The sequence below is a fragment of the Ambystoma mexicanum genome, unplaced genomic scaffold, assembly GCF_040938575.1.
Source record: "Ambystoma mexicanum isolate Mex_15411 unplaced genomic scaffold, UKY_AmexF1_1 Mex_scaf16, whole genome shotgun sequence".
Classification (NCBI taxonomy): Eukaryota; Metazoa; Chordata; class Amphibia; order Caudata; family Ambystomatidae; genus Ambystoma; species Ambystoma mexicanum.
The window spans coordinates 2832184-2856478 of NW_027182391.1; positions in this window are offsets into that span (position 1 = coordinate 2832184).

The window sequence follows — 24295 nt, forward strand, 5'->3', positions numbered from 1 at the left end:
TATTGAGTGTAAGTGTGGTCAGTGGTTGATCGAGCTGTAGGGATTTCTGTTTGTCTCTGATTTTGGATTGGAGGGTGGCAATTTTGCCCAAAAGTGCTGACTGAATATTGGTGCACCAGGTGTTGTCTTTAGTGCAAGAGTCAGGGGGGGCTGCAGGTGTCTCCAGTTCCTTAAGAATATTAAAGAGTTCCTTGGTGTTAGATTGGGCTGATATGATGCGGTTATTGTAGGAATCTTTTTTTGCCTGGATTACAGCTTCCTTGTAGTTAAGGGTGGCTATCAGAAGACCGTCCTTGTGGGCGTCCGAGTGGTGACTTCTCCAGCATGACTCTGCAGTACGTTTCTCTTTACGTAACACTCTAAGCTGTGGAGTGAACCACGAGTTAAGGTGTGCTCGTTGTTTGGGTTTCCTCAGTTTGAGCGGGGCAATGGAGTTGATGGCTGCAAGCACTGACTTGTTGTACATGTCGGCTAGGGTAGTAGGGTCTGCGCAAGTGTCAGGAGCATTGTTTAATGTGGGAAGGATGAGGGGGAGTAGTTTTCCAGTCTTGATGTTCTTTTTATTTCTAGTGAGGGTGGCTGGGGCGACCAAAGGCGTGGGAGGTGAGGCTGCCTCGATACTGAAAGTGATGACGTGGTGGACAGACCAGATGCAAGGGGCATTGGAGAGTACGCTAATGTTGCAGTTTGTGTCACTGAGCCAGTCAAGGGACCGCCCTTTAATGTGGGTGGGTTCCTGTATGTGGTGTGAGAAACCTAAATCTGTTAAAGTGTTTGCAAGGTCGAGGGCCGCAGGATCATTAGGGTCTTGGTGTCCTAGATTAAGGTCACCAAGAATGATGGTTTGAGAGTTAGGTTTAGCATTGTTGAGTACTAAAGTAGAAATGTCATCCACAAAGGATGTGGGTGGACCAGGGGGTCTGTATATTAGGTGGATAGTGACCGTTTGGTTGGCTGAGAGTCCGAGTTTGACAGAGAGAAACTCTACGGATTCTGCCTTAGTGCTTGGGATGGCTCTAAGTTCTAATGAGTTTCTAAAGATAAATGCAATACCTCACCTCTCGAGGTGCGATCACATCTGATGATGGAGTAATCTGTGGGGATGGCCAGGGAGAGTGCCGGGCCAGATGCCGCGTGCAGCCATGTCTCAGAGATGGCGATGAGGTCGAGTTCCTGAGTCTTGATAAGATCGGCGATGTCCAGAGCGTGTGCGGCTAGGGACCTTGCGTTAATCAGGGCGGCTTTAATTAGACCAGCGTTGCTTGTTGGACCTGTGTTTTGAGGGTGATGGAGCGTGGGTGAGATGGGCGTTTGTGGAGGCGGGCTGAGCGTCTGTGTTTTCAGATGTGGGCTCAGATACATGGGGTGACCCTTCTTACCCATAAGTCTGGATCCTAATCTTAGGTTTCTAAGAGAGATAGAGCATGGTTGGTTAGGTGAGGTTTTTTTGGCAAAGTGGTCAAGCCATAGGGCCGGATCGTTGAGGTAGATGTTGTGGTTTTGCGAAGCGGTGCTAGGGTAGGTATTAGCAGGTCTGTAGATGATGGCCATGGATGAGGTGTACAAGAAGCTAGGTGCAACTACGTTGGATGGTGGTAAGTGTAGCGACCAAGTAATTGCCCACACTAAGAGTGGTACTTGTAATGATACGAGCAGTGGCCTTAGGGAAGACAAGCGTGGTAACATGTTACTGAAATTCGAGAGGAATAGGGGCACTGGGTTTGTGGTGCAATTGTAAGAGTTGCAGGCACTATTTGGCTAGGCAGTGCGTACTCAATGCGAGCAATGTAGGTTCAGATGTTATAATGCACGGCAGCCAGGTTTAGACTACTTAATTCGGAGTCGATTTAGAATACACAGGCAGGGCAAGTAACAGGGCACATACATTAGCATATTAATCAGAGAACAATGCAAAGTGCATGGGGCATAATGGTAGCGGTGCAACAATTCTGTCAGGACAGGCACTCTACTGTTAGCAACAAGTATTGGCAAATCAGGTGGGTTTCAAATTAAGGCACGGTCGAGTAGGCATGTACCCTAGAAATTAACTTACAACGTGTGGGCATGTCTCATGCGGAGCAGTACAACATGTGTAGGCATAGATCAAAAGGTGAGGCGCAGCAAGTTAGGCAATGCATAGTGAACATATCGGGTAGATATATATATATAATGGAGCTGACAAGTAGATCAATGTTGTAATTTTGAGCGGGAGCTCAATCATTTCACAAGCAAGCGAAGGCCGGCGGCAGAGCAGTTTCAATGCAAGCACAGGCGAGCAGATCAGCAAATGACGTGGTCATTCAGTAGACGAGTACAGGCTAGGTGGCAATGTGTGACAAAGATGAACAATGCAGCCAGTTTGGGCACTGCAGAGGTATATTTACTATAAGATAAGCAGTTGCAGGGGTAGCGACTACTAGCTCAGATATGCAGTCGGCTCAGTTGTTGTTAGACAACATCAGAACAGTACAGTTAGCGGCTATGCAGGCACAGGATTGGAGAAGCAACCAACAGGAAGGCATTAAGACCAGGCTATGTGTACTACACAATAGAATGATAGGTGCGGAGCGTGAGGAGGCACTGAGATACAACCAACACAATCATGTCATGGGTATGTTGAACAGAGATGCAAGATGAACAAGTAGACGAGGCATACATACTTGTGCATGCGATTGACTAGCAGCTTTGCAGTTGGAAACAGGCAACAGAGGGCTCCAGAGCCCAGAAAGGAGTTAATACAAGTAGCGGCGGTGTATATAATGACTGAGTTCAGAGTGGTCGAGTAAGCAGTGTAAATGTACCTGTATTGCACTACAGAGTGGTGCTGGTACCGCGTATAAAACGGCCAGGGGTTCGGGCTGACGGCTGGGCAGGCATGGACAGGCTGAGGACAGGAAGCGAGCCTTCTCTCGTGGGCCTTCCCGTAAGTGGGCCGGCTTCGCCTGCCGGCTGATGATTGGCGCAGAAGTATATTCTGCTGGCCAATCAGGGTACAGGTTTCCTAAAGCTGGTAGGAAGTCAGGCAGTCAAGCAGCGTTGGAGGTGGACGGAGAACAGGCGGCCATTAACAAAAGTGGTGCTCCTCGTGTGTGCTAATGGCGGCGTGGGGGCACCGGAGCCGAAATAGCAGTGGCCATAACGTTTACAGCCAGTATATTATTGGGTGTCTCCTCTGTCTCTCGTTTGGTTTTTAGATTAACATGTTTTAGGATTTACAGGACAACTGAAGTAATATAAAATGATGAATGTCTGTGTGTGTGGCCACAAGGGCAATGTGTAGTGCAGCCAACATTCATCAGTACGAACAGCGCCTGACCTGGCAGCTCCACTCCGAAGAGCCCAGCTGACCCGTCCACCCTACTTTGGTACCACACAGACATCCACCAATCATGGAGCAGCACCAGCCTACAATGTATATAGTTTAGTTGATGCCACCCAATCCCAAACGACTCATGTGCCCCCTATAGCATAGCGTGTGATGACGTATTTTTGTAATATATACGACTCTCTTTGCTATTGTCAGACAGAGCACTCTCAGAGCTTGCAGAGTCCTTTGCATGCCCTATTTTGATTATATAAACCTCATTTACTATCACCCGCAGTTGGTCTTGGTCTCATTCCCTCCTGGGATGTGTCCTTTACTGCCTCCTATTGCGGGGTGGGTAGTGCCTTTTGGGGACACTTGCCTTCAGCCGTGAACCTTGAGCATTCAGCTCTATTTGTAGACTTGCACGGATCATTTTGTTGTTTGGAAGTTGCCAACATGTCTCAAGTAAGTTGTGATCACTTGCTAGTGTGTGCTGAAGTTGAACGAGACAGTGACACGTAGAAGGGGCTGTGAGACGAAGATGTAGTCGATCCTTGAGGCTGAATTTGCTCATTCCCAAGTTGGAATTCTGTTTGTCTGTGCAAATGCATCGTTCAAGTTGTGGAGCCCGCGTGAGTGGATAAAGTCGAGCCATACGTTGCCTCGTTGTTCGCCGAAGATTTTGAATTTTTAGTTCATCCATTGTTCTGTGTTTTACAGACTGCGTTCAGGTCACCGCATAGGAGTATGGAAGTCACTAGGTGCGTTGTTGTGACCGCATTAATCGTTTGCTCGCATAATGAGATGAAACAATTTTGCTAAAGGTAGCCCTGTCTTGCCAAAGACTGCCCCTATTCACACAAGTGACCTCCCTTGTCCTCCCTTAAAAATGCTGACCTGGGTAGGCCTTTGTTTTATGTATTACTGCATTTTTCCTTCCAAGAAAGAGACTTTTCTCGAACTGAATCGCTCTTCTTGAATTTATCTATGTGCTTGACACATTGTGACACTTTATTTTTAATGGTTTACTTACCTGCAAGTGTGGTGTGTTTTTAGATAAAGATCATATTTTTAATAATAGTGTGTGGACACTCTCTCTCATGGTGGTAATTTTGAAGAGTATGCACTGTGCTTGTAAACCACCCACTCACCTCCTGAGAGCCAATCCTGGGCTTCTCTGTCACCACTCCCACTTAGAGAGCTTGAGGGAGTCGCCAGTAGTCCCCAAATCCGAAAGATGCCCCTAGAAACCCTGGCCCCATGGGCTGCAAGGGAAGTCTCTCTAACACAAGGTTCTTGGGGATATGATATTATATGATATGGCATTTATAATGCACCTATACACAAGTGTTTCAAGGCGTGACGAGGCAAGAGACGGAGAACAAAGGGAGGACGGACAACGATCCTACTAGGCCAGGTGTCATGGGAAGGCGGAAGAGAGAAAGTGTGGGGGGACGGTGGGACGGACAGTGTAGAACATGAGTATAGAATAAAAAAAAAGTAAAGGTAACGGCCAACAGGTGGCAAGTGCAGAGGTAAGTGCGTACATCAGGGGAAAGTGCTGGTAGTGGGACTGTAGGGATACAGAAACAGACCCCCAAGAGCGGGGGTTGCCAGGCAGGCAGTGCAGATGTGTGTGACTGGAGGCACAGGGACCTGGGCCCGAGAACAGAGGGTGGCCAGGTAACCAGTGCAGATTCAGTTTCAGCCAATAGGTCAGCAGGGGAGGGGAGGAGAAAAGGCAGAAGCAAAGAGAAAGGTTTTGAGGTGCTTCCTGAACAGGGGTTGGTTCTCCTCAAGTTTCAGGGAGGCAGGAAAACTGTTCCAGAGAGAGGATCCAGCCGAAGAAAGAGATCTACCACAAAATTATTGCTTGGAGAAGCGACTGACCGTGAGGAAGTTGGAGGCGGATGAGTGAAGAGCTCGAGAAGCAAGATATTTAGGAAGAGAGATTTGAAGGTATTGAGGCCTCAGGCCCCAGAAGGCCATGTGAACGATGCAGAGGGTTTTGTACTTGATCCTTGCAGCCACTGGGAGCCAGTGCAGAGATTCCAGTCCTGGAGAGATAAGATCCCTGGGCTTGGGGCCAAGGACAAGTCTCGCAGTCCTGTTCTGGATGAGTTGCAGAGGGCAGAGAGTGACAGGAAAGGAGGGAGGAAAGGCATGTTTTTGATCATCACATCCAGAAAAGACTAAGGAAGGCATTTTCAGCATTAAGGATTATGGAGCAGCGTTTTTCCTAGCAGATTGGACCTATCTGCCAAATGTCAAGTTGCTGGTGGTGTGCACATGATGAATGCTATTAGAGGTTTAAGGCAGCTCTCTCAACCGTGATAAAGCAGTAGGCTGCCAATTCTTTTCATTTTATTTTAAGAAAACAATCTTCCCTCAAGATTAAGATCTGCCTTAACTGATGATCTCACTTTGAGTATATTGGTGCAATTTCTTTGGTACACATTTTACGAAACGGAAGACAGCAGAAGCTTTATTAATGGGTGCTGCCTTCGTGCCTCAGTGCTTTCTGGAAGTATCTAGGTGTGTGTTGTATGGAGCCTTTAGATATTGCTTTACATTTCCAAGTAATTATTACAAAGCACATAAGCACATGCGACACACCCGTTGGACGCTCCATATTCCATTCATTTCACTGCTGAGCCTGGAAAGGCTGAGGGTTTCAGCAATTGACATACATGTGCCTCCTCTATTACTAGACCAGCGCAGTGGAAGACGAGTGGTGCTAATGGGAGAACTCAGGAGCAATCAATAACTGGCCATTGAAAGTAAGCGTCCCCTAAAAGGGCAGTACACCCCCTTATGAGAGGCAATAAAGGACACACCCCAGGAGGGAATGAGACCACGACCAAGTGCGGGTGAAGTCAAAAAGGTTTTTATCTAAGTATAGAGCATGCAAAGGACTCTGCAAACTCCGAGAGCCTGCTCTGTCTGACAATCGCAAAGACAGTTAATTATATTAAAGATACACGTCATCCATAATCTAAGCTATAGGGGCCACACAGTCATTGGGGATTGGATGACGATGCCTGGCTATTATACAGCATAGATGCTTCTCTACAAATTTGCCCTTGTGGCCACTCATACTTATTCGTCACTCTCATGTATACTAGGTTGTTATGCAGAATTTCTAACACGTCAATCTAACACCTGGATGGGGACACAGGGGAGCAGTACATAATAGAGGCCTTCTCGTTCATCATCATAAAGGTGTCATTATAACAAGGGGGCCGATCTCATGGGTCCAGGAGTCTTATCAGGGGGCACCGGACACGCCGCCTTCATCATTGGGACTTGTTAAATGTAGTAAATGATGGCCCTGGGGGATGTTTGCTCAAGGACGGATAACTGTCTTTGTGGTCTGATGAATTCGGGGTGAACTGGAATACCATTAGGTCAGAGGGGGCACCTAGCTGGCATCTCAAAGTCGGTGTGATTTAGGACCAGGTAGCTCATAATTCACTTTGTCTGGCCATGGCGGTACACAGTGGTTGTGTGGCGGCCTCTGTCATGGGGGAGGTAAATACTTGAAGCTGGTCCAGCAAGAATGTGGGGATGTGAGGCTGAACCGCTCGCATGCCAGCGAGCCCCGGCAGGCCTTGGCGGGAGGAGGGGGAAGATGGCCTTGTAACTTTGTGTGGTTCTTACTCACTGCGATGCACAATATACTGTTAGAGGGGGTACATGTTAGCACGGGGAACATAAGGGAACTTACACATTTTCTACAAGCTACATATGCTTATTTCTACAAGGTTCATGCTAATGAAGGTTTTCTCTGGCAGATACATTACACAGCTTCTTAGATGGCTTGTACTTGCAGTTCATGGGAGGGATGAACATATAACAAACGTGAGGTAGCGTCAGGTTGGATTATTTAGCACAAAAGCAATGTGTTAATCTAACATTTAGGTTACACTAGCAACTGGATCAATGCACATGAGGGCCTACATGTGATACAATCGTATTCTATCACATCATACATACACATCTTGAGGGTAATTCATAGAATTTCGCAGAAAAGTGTCGCAAGCGGCTGGCGCAGAGTGTCCGCGTGCGATTGTCTGCGCCAGGCACGTGCGCTAAAACCGATTTCCGCGCACAGCGTATTCATGGATTTCATGCTCCCAAACCAGCCGTGGCGCAGAGTATCGCAGCGAGGCTGCAGCAGCGCCAGTAACGCCCCCAAGAACGCCCTCGCGCAAGGAAAAGCCATCAAAATCGCTAAATCATCGCAAAGGGCTGCGCTAACCCTGGACCAGTTCACAGGGCAGGCAAACAAGGAAAGCAAAGCGGTCAACCTACAAATCAGGAGTACGCGGGAAGTTTTACACGTGATTAGGCAGGGTACGTGTATTACAGGGGTACGCGTGAAGAACAACACGCGATAGGCCAGGGAACGTGTATTACAGGGGTACGCGGGAATTATCACACGCGATTTGGCAGGTACGTGAATTACAGGGGTGCGCGTGAAGTACAACACGCGATTGCCCAGGGAACGTGTATTACAGGGGTACGCGTGAAGTACAACACGCGATAGGGCAGGGAACGTGTATTACAGAGGTACGCGTGAAGTACAACACGCGATAGGGCAGGGAACGTGTATTACAGGGGTGCGTGGGAATTATCAAACGCGATTAGGCTGGGCGGGCCCTCACAGGTGTTCCCTGTACACCCTCCACGGCCCCTGCAGGCAGCCCACAAAACCGGGGACTACCCTGCACACCTGCTCATGGCTCCCACCACCCCCACCCCCCAGCCACCAGGGGCACTCACCACCAGTCCCCCACCCATGTCTCCCAACACCCCCACCCACCAGCCACCAGGGGCACCCTCCACCAGGCCCACAGCCATGACTCCCACCACCCCCACCCCCCAGCCACCAGGGGCACCCACCACCAGGCCCACAGCCATGTCTCCCAACACCCCCACCCCCCAGCAGTGCAGGGGCACCCTCCACCAGGCCCCCACCCATGTCTCCCACCACCCCCACCCCCCAGCCACCAGGGGCACCCTCCACCAGGCCCCCACCCATGTCTCCCAACACCCCCACCCACCAGGGGCACCCACCACCAGGCCCACAGCCATGACTCCCACCACCCCCACCCCCCAGCCACCAGGGGCACTCACCACCAGTCCCCCACCCATGTCTCCCAACACCCCCACCCACCAGCCACCAGGGGCACCCTCAACCAGGCCCACAGCCATGACTCCCACCACCCCCACCCCCCAGCCACCAGGGGCACCCACCACCAGGCCCACAGCCATGTCTCCCAACACCCCCACCCCCCAGCAGTGCAGGGGCACCCTCCACCAGGCCCCCACCCATGTCTCCCACCACCCCCACCCCCCAGCCACCAGGGGCACCCTCCACTAGGCCCCCACCCATGTCTCCCAACACCCCCACCCACCAGGGGCACCCACCACCAGGCCCACAGCCATGACTCCCACCACCCCCACCCCCCAGCCACCAGGGGCACTCACCACCAGTCCCCCACCCATGTCTCCCAACACCCCCACCCACCAGCCACCAGGGGCACCCTCCACCAGGCCCACAGCCATGACTCCCACCACCCCCACCCCCCAGCCACCAGGGGCACCCACCACCAGGCCCACAGCCATGTCTCCCAAAACCCCCACCCCCCAGCAGTGCAGGGGCACCCTCCACCAGGCCCCCACCCATGTCTCCCACCACCCCCACCCCCCAGCCACCAGGGGCACCCTCCACCAGGCCCCCACCCATGTCTCCCAACACCCCCACCCACCAGGGGCACCCACCACCAGGCCCACAGCCATGTCTCCCAACACCCCCACCCCCCAACAGTGCAGGGGCACCCTCCACCAGGCCCCCACCCATGTCTCCCACCACCCCCACCCCCCAGCCACCAGGGGCACCCTCCACCAGGCCCCCACCCATGTCTCCCAACACCCCCACCCACCAGGGGCACCCACCACCAGGCCCACAGCCATGACTCCCACCACCCCCACCCCCCAGCATTGCAGGGGCACCCACCACCAGTCCCCCACCCATGTCTCCCAACACCCCCACCCCCACCACCCCCACCCCCCAGCAGTGCAGGGGCACCCTCCACCAGGCCCCCACCCATGTCTCCCAACACCCCCACCCACCAGGGGCACCCACCACCAGGCCCACAGCCATGACTCCCACCACCCCCACCCCCCAGCATTGCAGGGGCACCCACCACCAGTCCCCCACCCATGTCTCCCAACACCCCCACCCACCAGCCACCAGGGGCACCCTCCACCAGGCCCCCACCCATGTCTCCCACCACCCCCACCCCCCAGCAGTGCAGGGGCACCCTCCACCAGGCCCCCACCCATGTCTCCCAACACCCCCACCCCCCACCATCCAGGGGCACCCTCCACCAGGCCCCCACTCATGTCTCCCACCACCCCCACCCCCCAGCAGTGCAGGGGCACCCTCCACCAGGCCCCCACCCATGTCTCCCAACACCCCCACCCCCCAGCCACCAGGGGCACCCTCCACCAGGCCCCCACCCATGTCTCCCAACACCCCCACCCACCAGGGGCACCCACCACCAGGCCCACAGCCATGACTCCCACCACCCCCACCCCCCAGCCACCAGAGGCACCCTCCACCAGGCCCACAGCCATGACTCCCACCACCCCCACCCCCCAGCAGTGCAGGGGCACCCTCCACCAGGCCCCCACCCATGTCTCCCAACACCCCCACCCCCCAGCCACAAGGGGCACCCTCCACCAGGCCCCCACCCATGTCTCCCAACACCCCCACCCACCAGGGGCACCCACCGCCAGGCCCACAGCCATGACTCCCACCACCCCCACCCCCCAGCCACCAGGGGCACCCTCCACCAGGCCCACAGCCATGACTCCCACCACCCCCACCCCCCCAGCATTGCAGGGCCACCCACCACCAGTCCCCCACCCATGTCTCCCAACACCCCCACCCACCAGCCACCAGGGGCACCCTCCACCAGGCCCCCACCCATGTCTCCCACCACCCCCACCCCCCAGCAGTGCAGGGGCACCCTCCACCAGGCCCCCACCCATGTCTCCCAACACCCCCACCCCCCAGCCACCAGGGGCACCCTCCACCAGGCCCCACCCATGTCTCCCAACACCCCCACCCCCCACCATCCAGGGGCACCCTCCACCAGGCCCCCACTCATGTCTCCCACCACCCCCACCCCCCAGCAGTGCAGGGGCACCCTCCACCAGGCCCCCACCCATGTCTCCCAACACCCCCACCCCCCAGCCACCAGGGGCACCCTCCACCAGGCCCCCACCCATGTCTCCCAACACCCCCACCTCCCACCACCCCCACCCCCCAGCAGTGCAGGGGCACCCTCCACCAGGCCCCCACCCATGTCTCCCAACACCCCCACCCACCAGGGGCACCCACCACCAGGCCCACAGCCATGACTCCCACCACCCCCACCCCCCAGCATTGCAGGGGCACCCTCCACCAGGCCCCCACCCATGTCTCCCAACACCCCCACCCACCAGGGGCACCCACCACCAGGCCCACAGCCATGTCTCCCACCACCCCCACCCACCAGCCACCAGGGGCACCCTCCACCAGGCCCCCACCCATGTCTCCCAACACCCCCACCCACCAGCCACCAGGGGCACCCTCCACCAGGCACACAGCCATGTCTCCCACCACCCCCACCCACCAGCACTGTGGGGCACGTGGCCAGCAGGCAGTCAGGCAGCAGCAGATGGCAGGTGGGAGCGTGCTCAGGGCTCTGGGGGGCAGTAATTTGGCCTCCTGGCCAGGAGCGTGGTCTTACGTGTGTGAACGCGTGGACAGCCTGATAGGGAGTTATTTTGCACGTGAAAATTCCACACGTCAGCATGTGAATCGAGGAAAGGCCCTTAGCGCGTAAACCTGTCACCAGCATATGCGCGTCTATAGTTACCTGCACGTGCAGGAAAATGTTGCGTGACACGTCCCAGTGTCAAAGCGTGTGATTGGTGAAAATGGATCTACACGCAGGAGTGACAAAGCGTGTGATTGGTGAAAATGGATCTACACGCAGGAGTGACAAAGCTTGTGATAGGTGAAAATGGATCTACACGCAGAAGTGACAAAGCGTGTGATTGGTGAAAATGGATCTACACGCAGGAGTGACAAAGCGTGTGATTGGTGAAAATGGATCTACACGCAGAAGTGACAAAGCGTGTGATTGGTGAACATGGGCCAAGCACGTACACGCCGCCTAAGTGACGCTGTACGTGTGGGCCTGTATATAAGGTACGTGTAGAACAACATTTCCTTGTACCTGCTTTTCGTGGAGAGCGAGTGGGTGAATTCTGTACTTCTTGTCGTTTCACACGCGATTTACTACACGGCGTTTCCAGTTCGTACTCCCTGTTACCTCTGACAGCTTTTTCTCTTATTTCTCTTGTACTGGTTTACCTGGGCCTGTTCCCTCAAACAGTGTCCCCTTCTACTATTGTCCTGTCTCCTCAGACAGCGTACACATCTTCTTTTGGCGAGGGTGTTGCCAACCAAACGCGCTCATTTTTCACGCTCCTTTACCTGGCAGACGGTGAGTCACGCACGTATCTAACTTCTGTGCTTGCCCCGTGTGTAGCCTACCCCTTCAGAGGTCATTCTAGGCTGCGTGTGACACGCATACGTTCATTCTTGTGTTACTGGGTGCCACAGCATAGTGCAGGTTTTTCTTTCTGCACACGTGGTCTAGGAGGGGTTGCGTGCACGTCATCTCCCTTTTTTGGGCCTCCTGTGCGTTGCGTGACCCGTCATCTTTCCCCAGGGGTTACAATCAGCCGTGCTAGAGCACTAGGGTACAATTACCATCTGGTACCCAACCCCTTTGACCCCCAATTGCCCAGGACAATTGTCTACAGCCACTCCCATACGCACATTAATATCAGTGCCATGGCTGGGAGGCGAGGACTCCGTAAGGGTGGCAAAGGTGGAAGAGCCACAAGTGGTGGCCGTGGTGGATCCGGTAGGGGACGTGGTCGTAACTTGCAGGGTGAGCCTGTCCCCCCATGTGTGGAGGACCAGTCAAGGGCACCCATCATCCCCCCTCTCCCCCCCCCCCCTCCCGTTGAGGCTGATGTGGCTGACACCATCCATGCTCAGCCCTTGTTGGACCAGCCCATTGTGGCACCAGACCTGGCTGACTCCATGGCTGACTTCCAGGTCAGCAGGGTTACAACACGTGCGCTGGTGCACGTTGATGCTATCATGCCACATGGATCTGGGGCAGCAAGGTCATCTGCTGCCCCAAGTAGACAGGGCGGAGAGGCTGCAGGGGCAGCTGCGGCTCCATCCACCCCAGCTCTCACACACCCAGCCAGGACAGTGTCCGTCCTAGTCCATTCTGCTGAGATTCCCCATGACACCATTACACTTGAGCCAATGCCTGCACCAACTCCCATGCTGAGTGTGCAATCCCACACACCTGATACAGAGCCCACCAGGGCTCCTGCCCCTAGTGTCCAGAGCGGCGCAGGACACTCAGGATCACCACCACCTTCCAAGCGGAAGAGGAAGAGTGCTCGTCCAGCACAGGCTGATGCCCCAGACACGGCTACACAGTCCGGTCCGTCGAGGAAGCCCAGCTTCACGGATGACGAACTGAATGCACTTGTCCAGTATGTGTCCGGACATGATAACGAGATGGTCATTGTTGCAGGATCCAAGACCACACCTGCACAACGCCAGGCACACTGGCAGACCGTTGCGGACATCGTAAGTGCCCTTGGAATCGTGAGGCGCACAGCCAATGATTGCTACAAGCGCTGGAATGACCTAAAGCGCAGGGCAAAGAAGAAGCTGGCCTCAAGTCATGCCGCAACTCTAGTGACTGGAGGTGGGTCTCCAGTAGAAGACATGGAACTCACTCCACATGAGTCAGTCGCTGGGACCTACGTCACGGAGGAACAGATCCAAGGCGTGGGAGATCTGCCTGATTACGAGGCATTGTCCGGTGAGTGCACATGCATGTGTGTGTCATCCATGTGCATGGTGTGTGTGTGAGGGCATCTGTTTGTGTGCCAGGTGAGAGTGTGTGCGCCTGAGTCGAATGGGTCTGCCATGTGCTTCATGCAATACATCCTGCACAGCTGCATCTGGCCATTGCAGTATCCATTCTGCCAACAGTAGACATCTAGCCCAACAGCACCCCAGTTGCCCTTGAAGTGTCACCTTGCCACAACATTGTTGATTATTATCCTATGTTCAATCAGACAGATTGTATGCGTTCCACCACTTATACTAGGCATTCCTCAGTCCTCTAGTCACATGTCTGGCATGGCCATGGTAAAGTGGAGTAACTTTGTTACCTGGATATCATATGTTCACACATGTCCCTGTGCAATTGGACCATATTGGACTGGCAGCTCCAGGTGATAAAGCAGACCTGTTTGAATTAGAAAAGCTATAGCATGTGGGAACTGGACAGAATGAATAAGTGCTGCCCTCCTCTCCATCTACACTCAATAGCAATGGCACATGCCATCAGTGTGATGGCATGTGTGTGTCACCTGGCAATCACAGGGCAATGTGTGATGCCACTGCCAGGCAGCATGCATGAAATGTGTTCATCTTCCATCTTTGTGTAATGAGTGTGTGCCATTTGCCTGCCCTTCATACGCAGTGAGGGTGCATGCATGGGAGGGTCTTAGTCATGTGGGACATGTGTCAATCAAGTACTGGTTCTCTTGCTTCTCAGCCCTCATTGTGTGCCATGGTGCTAATGCGGGTTTCCATTTCTTTGTCATTATGTCATTGCAGGGGAAGACGCACCTGATACTGCTGGGGTTGTGGAGATGGTGCAGAGCCAGGAGGGTTCCGAGGGCCGACCAACCACCAGTGAGGGACGTGGTGTGCTGGTGGGTGAAAACCCACAAGTGCTGCAGGTCGTGCTCTCAAGGGGTGTCTCTGGCTGCACCTCCCCCGAGCTGTACTCAGCTGTTGACTCGGATGATGAGACCTACGTGCCGTCGCAGGTGAGTGTTCCAGGGAGGGAATCTGTTCTGTCCCACCCACCTGCACCAGGGTCAGAACCCTCAATGGGGATGTCAGTGTTGGCAGCTAGGCCTTTGGTGGTTATGGATGCAGGGTCACACTCCGCGACATCTGATCCTGTTCCTGGGCCAGCAGATCAGAGGGGGAATGCAGTCCTGCAGCCTCAGGCAGTGCCGGCACAGCAAGGCGCAGTCCGCCTTGCCCCAGACAGGTGTGGTGCCCGCCGACGTGGTGGCCGTACGCCACCTGGCAATACCGTATGGGAGCAATCCATTTAGGGTATGGCCACCCAACAGGCAGCATCATCCGAGATGATGGCTCAGGCCATGGATAGGGTGGCCACTTCCATTGTCCCCCCTGAAAGGCTGATGGAGCGACTAGAGCAGGCAACCGACTCCATCTGCCAGTCACACAGGGAGGACATGTTGGCGTCCAACAGGGACAGGCGGGCGGCACTGGCGACTCTGCAGGAGGCCATCTCCATAGAGTCCCAGGGCCACAGGGAAGCCCTAAGGCAGGAGCTACATCAACTCAGGACGACTCTTGTTGAACTAGAGGCTTCAACACACCAAAGGACAGAACAGCAGCTGGAGCGTCTCACCCGTACGCTCTCAGCTGAGATGCAAGCAACGAGGGCGGAGGTCCGGGCATCCCGTGAGTTGTTGCATGGGGACCTCCGCACCCTCATCCTCCAGAACGAGACCTACCACACCCGCATGCTTGCAGCCATGGAGGAACAGAGTAGGGCCTTGCGTGGGCTGCCTCCCATAGTGCAACCACCTCCGGATGCAGCTGCACAGGGTGATAATAGCGACAGCAATGATACTCCCACAATAGGGTAGCTGTGTGGGCCATGAGCCCATGGAGGTGTTTTTTTTTCCCAGGATCCACACAGGTGGTTTCTGGTGTGCACCCTGACCTCGGACCTCCTGGGTGGCCTCCCCAACCCCCCCGGGCCCTTTAATGGCCATTTTTGATTTTTTTTTATTTTTATTTTTATTTTTATTTTCTATTTTTCCCAATTTTTTGGGACAATTTGTTGGCTTCCGTGGTTCCTGTGGGCATACGCTGCATTGTGGCTGGGCACATGCAGGCTTGTAATGTATTTGGTTCAGATGCTTGGGTTTGAGTCACACACACCCCTCCTGCTTCCCGTTTCCATGGGCTTGCAAAGGGTGTGCCCAAGTGACAGTGAATTACACAGTGACGTTGGACTCCCATGAGCTGTGTGGGCAGTCTGTAGTCAATACTGTGTATACATTCCTAGTTCATATTGCTGTTGTGTTGTACACTGCATGTTGCATTGATGTGTAACACATCTTCTGTGTCTACCTCCCAATTTGCAGGTCCCTTCCTCATGTCTACACAAGGACCTCTAGTCTGGAGATGGGGTCCATGTTGGCAGCAGTGCACCTACAACTCTACATGGCGCCAACACTGCACAGTTGGTAGTGGTGGGAGTGCAGGCATTACCAGGTGGTGAGACTACTAATATGTAACATTTGTGATGTCATGTTAATGGCAGTACGTGCTCAAGTATGTTGTTGGTCCGGCATTGCTGTGAGCATTTCAGGTGTTGCAGGTTTCTTATAGGGACACTGTACATAGTGACACTAGTGTCATGTTGTGGGGATTACTTTGTTTAGCTGCAAATAGCATGACATGGCACGGTGTGTCGTGTGGCGGTGCTGGGGTTGGGTTGGCTGACATGGCACTGTCCTCTTGTTGCATTTTGCAAGTGGGTATTCTTTTTAGCTGCTTGAATGTGTAACTCCACAAAACTGCATTGGTGGTGTCTGTGTGGGTAGGGATGCACACATTGTGACACTTCCAGGTGAACAATCTCAGGCTGATATGGTATTCACGGTTCATTCTCCAGACATTCAGGATCAGTGTCAGGTTGAGTCATCATTGATTGTCAGATGGAATGTGCCAGGGCAGTGTGCTCTCCACAGGGGTGTGATTTCTATGTGAAGTAATTAGCCACTAGCTGTGTACGGGCTGCCTCCCCCCGTGCCCTTTCCCCTCCCATGCGCAGCGGCTGTGCATGTGGGTGGGGATGTGGGGCCACCACCATGTCCACGGCCAGGCCCCGGCATGTTGCAACGTTGTGCAGGACACATGCTGCTACTATGATCCTGCACACTACTGGGGGAGCGTATAACAGCTGGCCGCCAGAACGGTCAAGGGAGCGAAAGCGTGACTTTAGCACTCCGAATGTGCGCTCCACTATGCCCCGGGTCGTAATGTGGGCTGTGTTATATCTTACCTCGGGTGGCGTGGTGGGGTTCCGTATTGGCGTCATCATGTGGGGGCTGAGAGGGTAGGCACTGTCCCCTGTGGAGGTGGTGATTGGTATCATTGGTGGGGTTGTGACCTTGCTCAGTATCCAACATGCATGCATGTGCAGTGGCATACATACTCACCAAGCAGCCATGAATCGCCATGCCGCCCAGCTTCTAGGTCCCGGCTTAGGGTGGACATTCGGTAAATGAAGCTGTCGTGGGTGGAGCCGGGATAGTTGGCATATACTGAGGTGATGATTCCCTTGGCATTACATACTACCTGCACGTTGATGGAATGCCAGTGCTTGCGGTTCCTATAGATGTGCTCAGATGCCCTGGGGGGACGTAGAGCCACATGGGTGCAGTCGATGGCACCTAGCACTTTGGGGAATCGTGCCACTCCGTAAAAATCCAGGGCGGCAGCATGCCTTTCAGCAGGTGTTCTGGGCAGGTATATGTGCCTGCGGACTGATGGGCGTGCAGTGATGATGTCCAAGACCTGGTGTAGGCAGCGTGACTGGGTGGCCTGTGACACCCCACCCACTATGGCACTTGGCCGCAGAAATGATCCAGTGGCTAAGAAGTGCAGTACATTGAGGACCTTCTCCAGGGGGCTGAGTGCTTGAGAGCACAGGGTGGGTGATGTGAGGTCATCCTCCCACTCACTGACCAGGTCCAGTATTATGTGTGGTGGAAACCTGTACCTTCCATACACCTGGTCATCAGGCATCCCGAAAAGGCTGGTTCTGGGTGTGAATATTCTGGCCCTGACTCTCCTCCTCCTCCTCCTTTGGTAGCCCACTGCCACTGCTGCTAGGAACGGTATGTTCATCCTGGCATCTGGCTTGTTATTTGAAAAGTGCGCAAATTAATGCTTTGCGCGTGTTCTAGGCGAGCGTGTGACCCGCGCACCCCTGGAATCTAGTTCCCACTCCAATAGCGTGTGGAAATTCCCACGCAGCAGGCATACAGGTGCGCTGACGTACTTGCGTGTGTAAGTGCCCGCGCACCCCTGAAATACACGTACATAGGCCAATCGCGTGTACGCGCACTTTTGGCCAATTACACGCGATGAAATACATGTACATAGGCCAATCGCTGAAATACACGTACATAGGCCAATCGCGTGTACGCGCACTTTTGACCAATTACACGCGATGACACTCTGACGTGCAGTATTTCCACGTGTGCTCCGTCATCACGTGCTGAGTGGGGAACGCCCGTGCGGATCACGTCAGACGCGCTTACTCGCTGAGGGACTCTGGTCCAATAGAATCGCGTATGCGTGCTGACGCGCTTACGCGCTAAGGGCCTTTCCTCGGATTTCACGCTGACGTGCAGGATTTTCACGTGCCAAATCACTCCGTATCAAGCTGGCCACCCGAAAACACACGGAACACCACGCTCCTGCCCAGAAGGCCGAGTTACTGCCCCCCAGTGCCCTGAGCAGCCTCCCACGTGCTATCTGCTGCTGCCTGCCTGCCTGCCTGCCTGCTGCCACCGTGCCCTGCCATTTGGTGCCTGCACATCAGCCATCTGCAGGGGTCCAGTTGCTGTGTCCACCCCTGCTGGAACTGAAGACTCCCAACTGGGATTATATCGCTCCACAGCCCAGCCCCAGGACCCAGTTGCCCACCCACACCTGCCTCTGGGGTTGCCATATCGGGCACTTCCACATCTGGCACCAGTGGCAACCCCAGGCCAGAGGGGCAGAGGGGCACCAGCTTCACTGCCACCGAAGTTGGTGTCCTGGTGGAGCATGTCCTGGGGCAGTATGATGCCCTCTTTGGATCGTCCCGCGCCAGCAAGGAAGGACGGGAGAGGATCTGGGCCGACTGTGTGGTTGCCATCAACGCGGAGGGGGTGGCAACCCGCAACGTCCAGAAGATCAAGAAGCGCTGGGGGGACTTGAGGTCCAGGACCCTTGTGAAGGCCCGGCGCCTCGTGGAGGGGGGCCGGGGCCGCATGAGTTCCATCCAGAAGAGGGTCCTGGAACGCGTACGCCCAGCGCTCCACGCCCAGGTCCTTGAGAGGGAGGCCCGTCTGGAGTTGAGCGGTAAGTGTCCAAGCATTACTGTGTGAGACAGGGCATGTTGCGGTGTGCTGGTTCTATGATACTTGCCTGTATGTGTGCCATGGGCCATGTATGCATGTATGTGTGCAGGGACATCATGGTAATGCATGTGCGACCAGTGATGTGTGTCCCACATGGTTGTTGCATGTGTTGAAATGCGGCATGGGGAGCCCTATGCAGATTTTGGACATGAGAGCATGCCAGTCTCTGTACCTGGACATGGATGGGGGTGAAGGATGGGTGCTGATGCCAGGTACATATATGGTAGCCATGTCTGTGTGCCTGACCTGCGTGTCTGTGACTTGTGCATGCCATGGATGCATGACACATGTGTGTGACAATGCACAGATTCAGTGACGCACCCAACTTACCCTTGTTTCGCCTGTGTTCGGTGTGTTTGGGGCCAGATGGATGTGACTGAGGTGAAGTGTGTGCATGTGATATGCATGAGCCATGATGCATGTGAGTTACATATCATTGAATGTTTCAAGAGTCCATTGGACATGCATGGAAATGTCCATGGCATGCACCATGCCTGTTACTGTGTGTGTTTTGCCTGGACTGACCCATGTGTTGTGGAGGGACATGATGGAAGTGTACTTTGACAGTGGTGCTCATCTGCTATTGCTTCCTGTCTAGGGGACCATTGTACAGTAGCCTGATGCTTGTGTCCTTTGTCTCCCTCTACGCAGCGGCTAGTGAAGAAGAGGGCGGAGACGGCGCTGTGGAGCAAGGCGGCGGGGATGCCCCCACGGCTGCAGCGGAAGGGGTGGGTGAGCCCCCACAGGGGCCTGCTACGGCGGGAGACGGTGAGGAGCCATCCAGGTTGGTGGTTTGCACAGAGGAGGAGGAGGCCGACACTGGTGCACACATGGGGCCTGGTGGGAGCATCCCTGCTGGTGCAAGTGGTGCAGTCCAGGGCCAGGGGCAGGAGGCAGCACAGGTCACCGTGGAGGTGCCTGTGCATGTCGCTGTCCCTGACCCTGTGAGTGCACCACCATGCACCAGCAGGGATGCCCCGTCCCAGGCCCGTCCGCAGGTAGAGGGGATGTCCATGTCAACTGACTCCCCTCCACCTGCGGACGTGGGAACCCCTGGCCGCGTGGAGAAGGTCCTGATTGGGGTCGCGATGCACACGGCTGTGATTCGTGATGACGTGCGTGCTTCCCGGGAGGAGCACGCACGTCATCACGAAGTGCACCGTGCCGACGTGGCCCAATTGGGATCGGCCATGTTCGGGGGTTTCCTGCATGTGTTGGCCAATCTGACGGCCCTCTCCTCCTCTGTGCAGGCTATCCACCGGTCGTTCTCCTTGCCGTCTTCCGGCCCAGATGCCACCATGGCCCCCTGTGGACCTGCCCCGACCAATGCAGCCAGCTCGGTGGGGATCCCATCCCTGCCACAGTTGGGAGTCGGAGGTCCAGCAGGGGTGGACAACACAGCAAGTGGACCCCAGCAGATGGAAGATGTGACGGCATCATCGGGCAGGGCACGTGCACGACGGCGTTGGTGGTTACCATCAGCCTGGATGCCGTCGTGCTGGCAGAGGCAGTGGCGTCGGAGGCAGCAGCGGGCTCGACGTGGGAGGCATCATGGCTCAGGGCCATCAAGATCAGAGGGGCAGGCATCGGCCGGAGGGCAGGGCAACCCTGGCATGGTGGTGTGTTCCGTGTGGGAGGAGTTTGGCCAGCGGATAGGTGCGGAGCGGCAGCGGGCGGAAGAGGAGCGGCTCGCCATGGTCAGGGCGGAGTTCTCCATGCGTCGGGCATTGAGGCGGGCTGAGTGCCTCGAGGAGGCTCGCAGGGAGTTTGACGTGCACATGGGGTTGTCCCTGCGAGACCTCGGGGCCAGGACAGAGTCCCGCCTCCAGGACATCGACATGGAGTTCGAGGATGCCCTGGCCAGCATCACCAAGTGAGCCGCAGGACTTGCCCGCTGCCTTTGTATATAGTTATTTAGTTAGTTAGTGCTAGGTTTCCTTTATTTATTTTTATTATTTTGGACCGCTCGGACAATGGCCACTTTTTTGTACATATATTTTTCATTAGTTAGTAGTAGGTTTCATTTATGGTGTTGGGCTCATGGACCCTGGAACATTCCTGTATGTAGTTTGTTTTTTTGGGAGATACATTTTTTTAATTTCTTATTGTTTACACCATGACGTAATGGTTTTTCTTTGATTTGCTACTACATGGTATTGCTTTGGACAAAATCTATTTTTTTTTTATTCCTTTGTTTTTTTGATTATCACTTTTGTTCTCGGACATGGACCATTTATTTACTTAGCCACATAGTTGTATGTTTTAAAAGTTAACTTATTTTTTGTTTTTAATACATTTTTATATTTTCTTACACTTGTGTAATTTTCTCATTCGTTTCTTACATGTCATGATATGGGTTTTGACATTCACTTGCACCCATTGTGTATGTGTGTGTGACGGACATGTGTTCTTTTGCATACTTGCCATTGGGGTTGTGTCATGTGATTGCATTCACTATGTGGGTGCATGCAATCCTTGCCTGGGTGTTTGTGCTGGGTATGCTGGCCATTACTGCCATGATTGTGTATCGTCAGGACCTGGGGCCAGGGGGACATGTGTGGGGGCCTGCTGGCAGGTTCCCCACAGTGCTGGGGGTTGGGGGTTGTGGGAGACATGAGTGGGGGCCTGGTGGAGGCTGCCCCTGGTGGCAGGAGGGTGGGGGTGATAGGGGACATGGGTGGGGGCCTGGTGGAGGCTGCCCCTGCACTGCTGGGGGGTGGGGGTGGTGGGAGACATGGGTTGGACATGGGTGGGGGCCTGCTGGCAGGTTCCCCACAGTGCTGGGGGTTGGGGGTGGTGGGAGACATGGGTGTGGGCCTGGTGGAGGGTGCCCCTGCACTGCTGGGGGGTGGGGGTGGTGGGAGACATGGGTGGGGGCCTGGTGGAGGGTGCCCCTGCACTGCTGGGGGGTGGGGGTGGTGGGAGACATGAGTGGGGGCCTGGTGGAGGGTGCCCCTGGATGGTGGGGGTGGGGGTGGTGGGAGACATGAGTGGGGGCCTGGTGGAGGCTGCCCCTGCACTGCTGGGGGGTGGGGGTGGTGGGAGACATGGGTGGGGGCCTGGTGGAGGCTGCCCCTGGTGACTGGGGGGTTGGGGGTGGTGGGTGACATGAGTGGGGGCCTGGTGGAGGGTGCCCCTGGTGGCAGGGGGGTGGGGGTGATAGGGGACATGAGTGGGGGCCTGGTGGAGGCTGCCCCTGCACTGCTGGGGGGTGGGGGTGGTGGGAGACATGAGTGGGGGCCTGGTGGAGGGTGCCCCTGGTGGCGGGGGGGTGGGGGTGATAGGGGACATGAGTGGGGGCCTGGTGGAGGCTGCCCCTGCACTGCTGGGGGGTGGGGGTGGTGGGAGACATGAGTGGGGGCCTGGTGGAGGGTGCCCCTGGTGGCGGTGGGGTGGGGGTGATAGGGGACATGAGTGGGGGCCTGGTGGAGGCTGCCCCTGCACTGCTGGGGGGTGGGGGTGGTGGGAGACATGGGTTGGACATGGGTGGGGGCCTGCTGGCAGGTTCCCCACAGTGCTGGGGGTTGGGGGTGGTGGGAGACATGGGTGTGGGCCTGGTGGAGGGTGCCCCTGGTGGCGGGGGGGTGGGGGTGATAGGGGACATGAGTGGGGGCCTGGTGGAGGCTGCCCCTGCACTGCTGGGGGGTGGTGGTGGTGGGAGACATGGGTGGGGGCCTGGTGGAGGGTGCCCCTGCACTGCTGGGGGTTGGGGGTGGTGGGAGACATGGGTGGGGGCCTGGTGGAGGCTGCCCCTGCACTGCTGGGGGGTGGGGGTGGTGGGAGACATGAGTGGGGGCCTGGTGGAGGGTGCCCCTGGATGGTGGGGGGTGGGGGTGGTGGGAGACATGAGTGGGGGCCTGGTGGAGGCTGCCCCTGCACTGCTGGGGGGTGGGGGTGGTGGGAGACATGAGTGGGGGCCTGGTGGAGGGTGCCCCTGGATGGTGGGGGGTGGGGGTGGTGGGAGACATGAGTGGGGGCCTGGTGGAGGCTGCCCCTGCACTGCTGGGGGGTGGGGGTGGTGGGAGACATGGGTGGGGGCCTGGTGGAGGCTGCCCCTGGTGACTGGGGGGTTGGGGGTGGTGGGTGACATGAGTGGGGGCCTGGTGGAGGGTGCCCCTGGTGGCGGGGGGGTGGGGGTGATAGGGGACATGAGTGGGGGCCTGGTGGAGGCTGCCCCTGCACTGCTGGGGGGTGGGGGTGGTGGGAGACATGAGTGGGGGCCTGGTGGAGGGTGCCCCTGGTGACTGGGGGGGTGGGGGTGGTGGGAGACATGAGCAGGTGTGCAGGGTAGTCCCCTGTTTTGTGGGCTGCCTGCAGGGGCCGTCCAGGGTGTACAGGGATCACCTGTGAGGACCCACCCAGCCTAATCGCGTGTGTAACTTCGCACGCACCCCTGTAATACACGTACCAAGCCAAATCGCGTGTGATAATTCCCGCGCACCCCTGAAATACACGCGGCCAGGCTATTCGCGTGTGGAAATTCCCGCGCACCCCTGAAATACACGTACCCTGCTGTAATCGCGTGTGGGACTTCCCGCGCACCCCTGTAATACACGCGCCCAGCCTATTCGCGTGTGGAAATTCCCGCGCACCCCTGAAATACACGTACCCTGCTGTAATCGCGTGTGGAACTTCCCGCGCACCCCTGAAATACACGCGCCCAGGCTATTCGTGTGTGGAACTTCCCGCGCACCCCTGAAATACACGCGGCCAGGCTATTCACGTGTGGAACTTCCCGCGCACCCCTGAAATACACGTACCCTGCTGTAATCGCGTGTGGGACTTCCCGCGCACCCCTGAAATACACGCGGCCAGGCTATTCGCGTGTGGAATTTCCCGCACACCCCTGAAATACACGTACCCTGCTGTAATCGCGTGTGGAACTTCCCGCGCTACCCTGAAATACACGCGGCCAGGCTATTCGCGTGTGGAACTTCCCGCGCACCCCTGAAATACACGTACCCTGCTGTAATCGCGTGTGGAACTTCCCGCGCACCCCTGAAATACACGTACCCTGATGGAATCGCGTGTGGAACTTCCCGCGCACCCCTGAAATACACGCGCCCAGGCTATTCGCGTGTGGAACTTCCCGCGCACCCCTGAAATACACGCGGCCACGCTATTCGCGTGTGGAACTTCTCGCGCACCCCTGAAATACACGTACCCTGCTGTAATCGCGTGTGGGACTTCCCGCGCACCCCTGAAATACACGCGGCCAGGCTATTCGCGTGTGGAAATTGCCGCGCACCCCTGAAATACACGTACCCTGCTGTAATCGCGTGTGGAACTTCCCGCGCACCCCTGAAATACACGCGCCCAGGCTATTCGCGTGTGGAACTTCCCGCGCACCCCTGAAATACACGTACCCTGCTGTAATCGCGTGTGGAACTTCCTGCGCACCCCTGAAATACACCTACCCTGATGGAATCGCGTGTGGACCTTCCCGCGCACCCCTGAAATCCACGTACCCGGCCAAATCGCGTGTGAGACTTCCCGCGCACACGTATTTTTTGTCAGCGTGTCCGTGTTTGTGGGTACCCCTTTGCACCTCATTTGTCCTGGAGGGCC